Source organism: Alexandromys fortis, unplaced genomic scaffold (genome assembly GCF_014885135.2).
Source record: "Alexandromys fortis isolate MF-2015 unplaced genomic scaffold, M_Fortis_MF-2015_v1.1 scaffold_451, whole genome shotgun sequence".
Classification (NCBI taxonomy): Eukaryota; Metazoa; Chordata; class Mammalia; order Rodentia; family Cricetidae; genus Alexandromys; species Alexandromys fortis.
The window spans coordinates 5,270-15,069 of NW_026068343.1; positions in this window are offsets into that span (position 1 = coordinate 5,270).

The window sequence follows — 9,800 nt, forward strand, 5'->3', positions numbered from 1 at the left end:
ATTGTTCTATTATTTCAATCTGATATTTTCTTAGAAGTTTAGAAAGAAAAAGTGTGAAAGTACAATTCTATTCTTTCCAGATTACTCAGGATAATGTTTGTCCTGGGCATTCCAATGGACTGTGTGGTAAACTGTACCTCATAAAGTTTCCTGAATTCCTCAAAATTGTGGTATCAGCTGAAGGCCAAGAGCTCAAAACACAAATATTTGGGAGACATGGTGGATCCAAACCATGACATAATTAATCATAATATTCGCATATGCCTTAGTGAAATTCTGTATTAAATAATCTTCTTCTCCACAACTCCGGAGCCATGTCCAAATTTCTAGAATTTTAGCGAAAAGTAGGTAAGACTTTTTCTAAGATTTCATACAAAACACTTTTTGTGATTTTGATCTGCACCTCTTTTCCCTCTACCATACTTACTCTTCATAGATTTGGCTTTTTATATTGTCTCAGGGTCTGGGTGCATTTGTTCTAGTACTGTATTTGTTTGTCTGTTATGGTTTTGGATTTTTTTTTTTTGCTTTCTTGTTTTTATTTTCTCCTCTTTTTCTTTTTTTTTTCTATTTTTTTGACTATGTGACTCAATTCTTATATTCAAAACCTTGTATTCAAAACCAGATACTCTGTCTTCTACTTAATCCAATTTGACTTACCTCTGAAGTTTTGGTTTTATTTCATTTTGTTTTTTTCTTCAGTGATACGCAATATATTAAATTATATTTTTATGTCATAAATAATTTTCATTATTTCATTAACTTGTTTTATGTGTGTTTTTCCAATCTTTATTCCATATCTTTTCATATACTCTTTGAATTTCTTGATCATGTTTGTTACTGATATTTTAAATTCTTTTAAAATATCTTGTCTTGTATGCTATCTTAGATGTTTTTTCTTGAGGGAAATTAGTGTTGTAAGAAAAGAAAAAAGAAAAATAAAGAAAATTGAGAGCCTGAAGAACACATTTGTAGGATATTCTGATTGATATATTGGCAAGGACTAAGAAATTTAAAAAAAAAACTCATCCATTTGACAGAATAGTAAGCAAATAATGTAAGAAATGGCAAAAATTGAACAAATAAAATTATAGAACGTTTAATTGGAAAAGTCTCATGAATAAATAATTGTTTTATTATTATGACATTGATATAAATATTCTCATGATTTAATTATTTGACATTAGTTATTTTTAAAATCTCAACTAAACTATGACTTTCTATTTTACATTTCTTCTAAATATACTTCATATAAATATGGTTTATAGCATGTTCAATAACTAATGTCAACTGCCTTAAATTATTATTTTTGTTACAAATATTATAGTGAAAATTGTGTCAGGAAACATTCCACAAGTTGAATAAGTGAAGTATAATTTTATCACAAGGTACATTTTCCTCTAATAGTAGTAATTTAAAATATATTTATTGAATGGATTCGCTATGAGAGCACTTTTGTGCCAGCTTTCAATTGCCATGAGAAAATAGTTTAAAAATACCAAATTAAAGGAGGAAAGTTTTATTTTACCTCATAGGTTTTGAGGTTTCTCTCTGTAGATAGCTGCATGTATTATTTGGTGCATCAGTTGAATATGGTTAAAAAAGTTAGTAAGGGACTGTAGAGCAGAGTTTTTAATTTTCTGAAAGCCCAGAAGAAGAGAAATAGAAAGAGGTTGCCATCTCTTGAGAAGTAATTAAATTTGGCAGGGAAATATATATATATATATATATACTCAGTGCTTTCATGATTTAACTATTCCGAAGTACTGCTGCCAGGTGAGAACCAACCCAGAACAAATTAGCCCATTGGAAGGAGATAGCTCATATTAATACTACATTAAATATCTGTAAAAATTTGTATCAAATGGATATATTATTTAGTGATTGCAAATATAATTTATAATGATTTTGTTAACTGGTAAAATAGTTTAATTATTTCTGTGGCAAATTATGCAGTATTAATCCTAAAGAAAGTAGAATTCTCATAATGTCACAATATTTTTAAGAACTAGTGATTCTCAAATCCTAATAAGAATACTGAAGATTGTGAGTTGTGAAAGTATTACCAATTTATGTTCAGTACTGCAGAAGATGGGCTTCAGACTTAGGGAGAGGCACAACAGTTTGATGGAAAGCAATAGCTTTTATATCACTAATTGTATTTCACCAAAGTTTGTTACTTTGTTTTATGATTTATTTAGGTAGTCTTTTCAGACTTTTTTATTATTGTTGTCACTCCAAGTTACACAACCTGATGGGGCTCAAGATTTCTCTCCCTAGTTCTGAGTTATAAGCTTAGTTTATAGTGGATTGCTGTAACTTTTTAACCCAAAAATAATCTGAAAAGTGCTCACGCAGGCAGCCCCAGCTTGTAGCAAGGGTAGACAAGTACCAAGTATCTTCTATGGATTGCCTGATGAACTATAAGCACACAACACACTGTAAATGGATAATAATGGTTCATTTGCTTCTAACAATTATTATTAGGGTCATTAATTAAAATTCAGGTTAGAGAAATGTATGTTTTCCAAGTCCCTTGTACTGTATTTTAGAATATTATCTCAGCATAGTATTTATTATATAAACTACAAATAGTACAGCAATCTTGTATTTGAAATATAATATTTAAAATAATTCAAAATTATATTTTCTTAACATCTTATTAAGTTGTTTAAACATATACAAGCAATAGTATATTAAGATTGCTGCTCTACTTACTTTAGATAATAAATACAAAGGTAAGTACACTTTTCTAAAGGTTAAGCTGGAACTATTGTTTAAATATATTTTCTAGTAAATCTATGGCCCTTTAAATGTTCTCGTTGATACATTCCCACTTTCTTGTTGTTTGTTTCTTTTTAAACAATAACATATTATTCACTGATTTGTTCATCTAAAAGGAACACTGGGTCTAATTACATGAAAAATGTTAACTCACTGGAAAATAAGATACTAAAGTCAGCAGTTGTTCTATTCACACTCCCAGCACATTCTAAGGTTGCCATCTTTTGAGAAGTAATTAACTTTGGCAGGGAAATTAAATTCAAATACACTGAAATTTCATTTTGTCTATATTAAGAATCATGATTAATAAAAAATGTAATATGGTACCACAGACTATCCAATTAATATAATAACATTCTTTTTCTTTGAAAACTCTGGGGAAAGGTTTTTGAAGCTATAAGACAGTGGTGTAAATGCCTTTTTATTTCATACAGTTAACTTTGAATGGAAAATGACTATTTCTGCTTAAATGAAAGCAGTTAAAATATATTTATATTTCTTAAAGCACACCATTATTACAAAGTATATTTGCTTATCTAAGCACAATTTCAAATTTCAAGTTATGTGACAAAATGAATTTAGTGATAAGTATTTTAAATCTGTCTAAAAAAAGGTTGAACCATCATTATGAAGCTAGCAAAGTTAGTTACAGATTCATTTTTTGGTATATATAATCTTCACAAGTTTTCAACCACTTTCCTTGAAGTAACTATCAAGTTGCTGCTGAAAGTAGTATACGCAAGAGTTCTTTAAGTTATTTATATTTTCATGTGTTAATAATGAAACAGTACTAAAGACAAGATTCAGTGTCAAAAATAGAAACATCTCTCCTAGAAATATGTGGAGCAGAAAGGAATGACTAAGAAACAGCAGGAGAGGCTGTAGGAAGAGAGATAAAAAACATGTAATTTGTATGCCCCTTGGGGAGATAATCCAGGGATTGGGTCTTAGAAAAGATTATTTCACTGGGCCTGATAGCATAGACCTTTAATCCCAGCACTTGGGAGGAAGAGGCTACCTATAAGTTCAAGGTCAGCCTTGTCTACATAATAAGTTTCAGGTCAACGATGATACATATTTAGAACATGTCCCAAATGAGATAGAGGTTAGGGGTAGTGACTTGGAAAGAAATGCATGATGCTGTTCAAATTTCATCAATGTGAAACTGTCTATATCATTCCCAATTTCATCAATTTTGATTAGTTAAGGTACAAATCCAGGAATAATATGCACATAAAGAAAAAATATGACATTCTTTTTATGTGTCCTATAATTTTAGACAATTAATATATTATTTTCACAGAAAAATGTATAAGAAGTATAACATTTCATCACCTAGTTGTCTTGGAAATGAGTTCTTCTGCTGTTCAGTGGTAGTGCAGGTCTTTAAACCTAGCACTCGGGAGGTAAAGGCAAATGGATCTGTGTGAGTTCAAGGCCAGCCTGCTATGAGGTGGAGGAGAGAACCTCAGGGGTTGAAGATGCTATAGAGCAAATAGATACATTGGTCAATGAAAGCATTAAATCCAACAAATTCTTAAAACATCCAGGAAATCTAAGACATCATGAAAACACCAACTCTAATAATAATAGTGGTAGAATAAGGTGTATAACTCCACTCAACATCACAAAAAAAAATTTATTCAACAAAATCATAGAAGAAAATGTTTCCAACCTAAAGAAGAATATCCCTTTGAATGTACCAGAAGCTTACAGAACACTAAATAGATTGGATAAAAAAAAAATCCCCTCACCATATAATAATCAAAATAGAAAACATACAGAATAAAGAAAAAAGTATTAAGAGCTACAAAGGATAAAGGTCAAGTAACATATAAAGGTAGAACTATCAGAATTACACTCAGCTTCCTCATGGAAACCATGAAAGCAAGAAGGTCCTGGGCAGATGTACTGAACTCATTATGCAAGTCCAGACTACTATACCCAGAAAAGCTTTCAATCACCATCAATGAAGAAAACAAGATATTCCTTGGCAAAACCAGATTTAAACAACTGCTATCCACAAATTCAGGTTACAGAAAGTAATAGAAGAAAAACCACAACCCAAAGAAGCTAACTGTACCTATAAGAACACAGGCAACAGATAACCTCACAATAATAAAACCCTAAGAGGGGAAACACACACACTACCACTCAAATATAACAGGGATTAACAATCACTAGTCATTAATATCTTTTAATATCACTGGACTTCATCCACCTATAAAAAGACACAGGCTAAGAGAATGGAAATGAAAGCAGGATTCAGCCTTCTGCTGTATACAAGAAATATACCTCAACCTCAAAGACAGATATTAGCTCAGAGAAAAGGGTTGGGTAAAGATTTTCCAATCAAATGGACCTAAGAAACAAATGGGTATAGCTATTCTAATATCTAAAAAAAAATTGTCTTCAAACTAAAATCACTCAAGAATTGGAGAAGAACACTTTATATTTATAACATGAACAACCCATCAAGATGAATTTTCAATACTGTACATTTATGCCCCAAATACAAGATCACCCACATATGTGAAAGAAACATTACTAAAGCTTAAATCACACATCAAACTCCACACACTAATAGTAAGAGACTTCAGTACCCCACTCTCCCCAGTGGACAGAAAAAAAACAGAAAGAAACATAACAGTGAAATAAGAGAACTAACAGATATCATGACACAAATAGAATTATCAGATATCTACAGAACATTTCACCAAAACACAAAAGAATATACCTTCTTCTGAGTACCTCATAGAACCTTTTCTACAATAGATCACATACTTGGTAACAAAGCTAACCTCTAGAGATACAAAAAAATGGAGTAACTCCCATATCACTATAGTTTAAAATTAGAATTCAACTGCAACACTAATTTCAAAAAAAATACACACATGGAAATTAAACAGTAATCTATTAAACCTTACCTGGGTCAAGAAGAAATACAGAAAGAAATTAAAGACTTCCAAGAATTCGACAAAATGAAGGTACAACATACCCAAACCTGTGGTGGAATAATGAAGAGTAACCATGGACTGCTTGTTGTCCCGGCCACCTGGCTAGCTTATGTCTGAAATAATTACATGGAAAACTGTATTTATTTATACACTGCCTGACCCATTATTTCTAACCTCTTATCGGCTAACTCTTACATATTTGTTTAACCCATCTCCATTAATGTATATTGTCACTTGATTGTGGCTTACCAGCATGAGTCTAACAAGTGTCCATCTTGGAGAGAAGAGCCATGGTGCCTGCCACACTGCCTTCTTCCTCCTAGAATTCTGTTCTGTCTTCCCCATCTACGTGAGTTCACCCTAACAACTAGGCCAAGGCAGTCTCTTTATTTAACACTCCTATACCATTTCCCCTTTTTTTGTTTAAAGAAAAAAGAAACACTTTCACTATAACATAGTAAAATTACATATAACAAAAGTTATCAAGCAAGAATTATAATTACAATATTTAGATCTATTTTATCTTTTATCATAGATAAGGAAAACTATAACTATCTATTCTTCAACTCTTTCAAAGACTCCAGAAGGATATAATATTACCTAAGTAAACAACTTCCAAAACTGTAGAAATGACAGAGACATTTCGCTGCCTAGACAGTCACCCAAAGTTCTTTTGTACTGTTGGGGCATCCATCTTCAGCCTATAGGCCAATAGCATCAAGCAGATATTTCCACGAAGCAGGAAATTCCAAAGATATTTCAGCCACTTTCTTTTGTGTCCTGCAGAATGTCTCACAGACTCTTTCATGATACAGGAACCCCGGAGGACCATCTCCCCATTAGGCAAGCTCAGCAGTCCTCTCTGTGCAGGTTGCTTGTGTCCAGTTTATTCAATAGTTGAGGCAAGAGCACTTTCTTGCTCGAATGGCTATCAAACTCGATAAGGAGCCTTTGTGATGCCCATCTTTCTCTTGAAGTAGCTGGTGCTGCCAGGAGCAGACATGTCTCATTTTCATGAAAAGTCCTAAGTTATTAAAACATTTAAAATGTCATATTCTGTAGTATTTGAAAGATATGAAAAATGCCTATCTAACTGAAATATACCTCTCTATATATAGAAAATCTAACTAACATGACTACAAGCTTGACTATTATCAATGATTATCCATTAACCTATATTTCCTAATTATACATTACATTTTTAAATGATCTACACAATCACAATACCTTAATCAAGATCAGAAATACATATAAATATAACAAAATTGACCTAAAGATTATATCGCTAAAGCAAAATTTACAAATGCAAATTATGCATATCTATATCACTATGGGACACTAGAAAGCAGTGCTAATAGGAAAAGTTATAGCATTAAGTGCCTACGTATAGAAAGTGGAAACATTTCACACTACTGTCTTAACAGCACACCTGAAAGCTCTAGAATAAAAAGAAGCAGACTCACCAAGAAGGAGTAGAAGACAGGAAATAATCAAATTGAGGGCTGAAATCACTAAAATAGAAACAAAGAAAACAATACAAAGAATCATTGAAACAAAAAGCTGGTTCTTTGAGAAGATCAGCAAGATAGACAAATCCTTATCTAAACCACTCAAAAGGCAGAGAGAGAACATCTGTATAAACAAAGTCAGAAATAAAAAAATGACATAAAAACAGACACTAAGGAAATCCAGATAATTATCAGGTGATACCACAAATCTTGTCTTTCACAAATTAAAAAAAATAAAAGAAATGGACAATTTTCTGGATAGGTACCACATACCAAAATTTAATCAAGACCAGGTGGACAATTTAAATAGACATATAGACATATAATCTGAAAGAAGCAGTCTTCAAAAGCCTCCCAACAAAAAGAAAAAAGAAAATAAAAACACCCAGAGCTGGTTGATTTCAGCACAGAATTCTACCAGAACTTCAAAGAAGTGCTAATACCTATACTTCTCAAAGTGTTCAACATAACAGAATCAGAAGAAACATTGTCAAACTCTTTTTATGAGGCTACAGTGACCCTGATACAGAAACCAAATTTCAAACAAGATAAAAATATTACAGACCAATATCACTCACAAACATAGAAGCAAAGGTACTGGCAAACCAAATCTTAAGGCACACCAAAAAAATATCCAACATGATCAAGTTCGCATCATCCCAGAGATACAGGGATGGCTCAATATATTATCAATATAATCCACCTTATAAATAAACTAAAAGAAAAAAATATAAGATCACTATATTAGATGCTGAAAAAAGCATTTGACAAAATCAAACACCACTTTATGATAGAGGTTCTAGGGGAAAATAGAGATTCAATGAATATATCTAAACATAATAAAAGCAATATACAGCAAACTGACAGCAAACATCAGATTAAATGGAGAGAAACTCAAAGCAATCTCACTAAAATCAGGAACAAGACAAGGCTGTCCAGTCTCTCAAGAGCTCTTTAACAATATGCTTGTACATTTGGTGGACATAGGAGGTGAGACAACAGTGGCTCTGGGACCCCAGACCCCTACTCCCTAAAATATCCACATGGGAGAAAAGCCAGGGGCCCCCCTCTCAGGTGGTTTTGGCATTCCTTGTAAGAGCCTGGAGTTAGTCTGCCAGAGAGCCATCTGCCCTGCCCCTAATGTGTCATTCCCCATAAGCTCAATGGAAACCATTTCTTGGTGGCCATAAGAGACATAAGAGTTGAAGGAAGAGATGGGAAGGCGCCAATGCAAGAATTCCTCCAACATCCTGAAAAGCAACATGGTATCACCAGAACCCAGCTGACACACAACAGGAAGACTTGATTATCCTAACCCAGATAATATAGAATAAAACAACTTTAAACATTATTTAATGAAAATGATAGAGACCTTTAAAGAGGAAGTGAGAAACTCTCTTAAAGAAATGGAGGGGAAGACAAAAAAAAAAAAAAAGCTGGAAAGAATTAATAAATCCCTCAAAGAAAACCAAGAAAAAGCAATCAAACAGGTGAAGGAAAAAGTTCAAGATTTGAAGATTGAAATAGATGTAAGAAAGAAAACACAAACCGAGGTAACTCTGAAAACAGAAAATCTGGGTAAACAAACAGGAACTACAGAGACAAGTATAACGAACAGAATACAGGAGATAGAAGAAAGAATCTCAGGTGCTGAAGGTTCTATTGAGGAAATAAACTCAATGGTCAAAGAAAACACTAAATCCAACAAATTCTTAACACAAAACATTCAGTAAATCTGGAACAACATGAAAAGACCAAACCTGTGAATAGTAAGCGTAGAAGAAGGAGAAGTATTACAGCTCAAAGGCACAAAAATTCAACAAAATTATAGAAGAACACTTAGCTAACCTAATAAAGGATATACCTATGAAGGTACAAGAAGCTTACAGAACACAAATTAGGCAGGATAAAAAAAAAAAAAAAAACTTCTCTGTATAATAATCAAAACACAAAACATACAGAACAAAGAATATTAAGAGCTACAAAAGAAAAAAAGGTCAAGTAACATATAAAGAAAAATCTATCAGAATTATACCTGACTTCTCAATGGAAACCATGAAAGCCATAAGGTCCTGGACAGATGTGCTACAGACACTAAGAGACCATGGATGCAAGCCCAGACTACTGTACCAAGCAAAGCATTTATTCACCATTTATGGAGAAACAAGATATTCAAAGACAAAAACAGATTTAAACAATATGTATCCACAAACTCAGAGTTACAGAAAGTACTAGAAGGAAAGCCACAGCTCAAGGAAGCTAACTCCGCCCACAAAAACACAGGCATATGATAAACTCCCACCAGCATAACACAAAGATTGGAAATACACAATTATTTCTACCAAAAGATAAACAGATCTAAGAATCACTACTTTTTTGAATGGTTATCAAACTCCATAAGGAGACTTTTCGATGCCCATCTTCCTCTTGAAGTAGCTGGTGCTGCCAGGAGCAGACATGTCTCATTGTCATGAAAAACCCTAAGTTATTAAAACATTAAATGGCATATTCTGTAGTCTTTGAAAGATATGAAGAATGTCTATCTAACTGA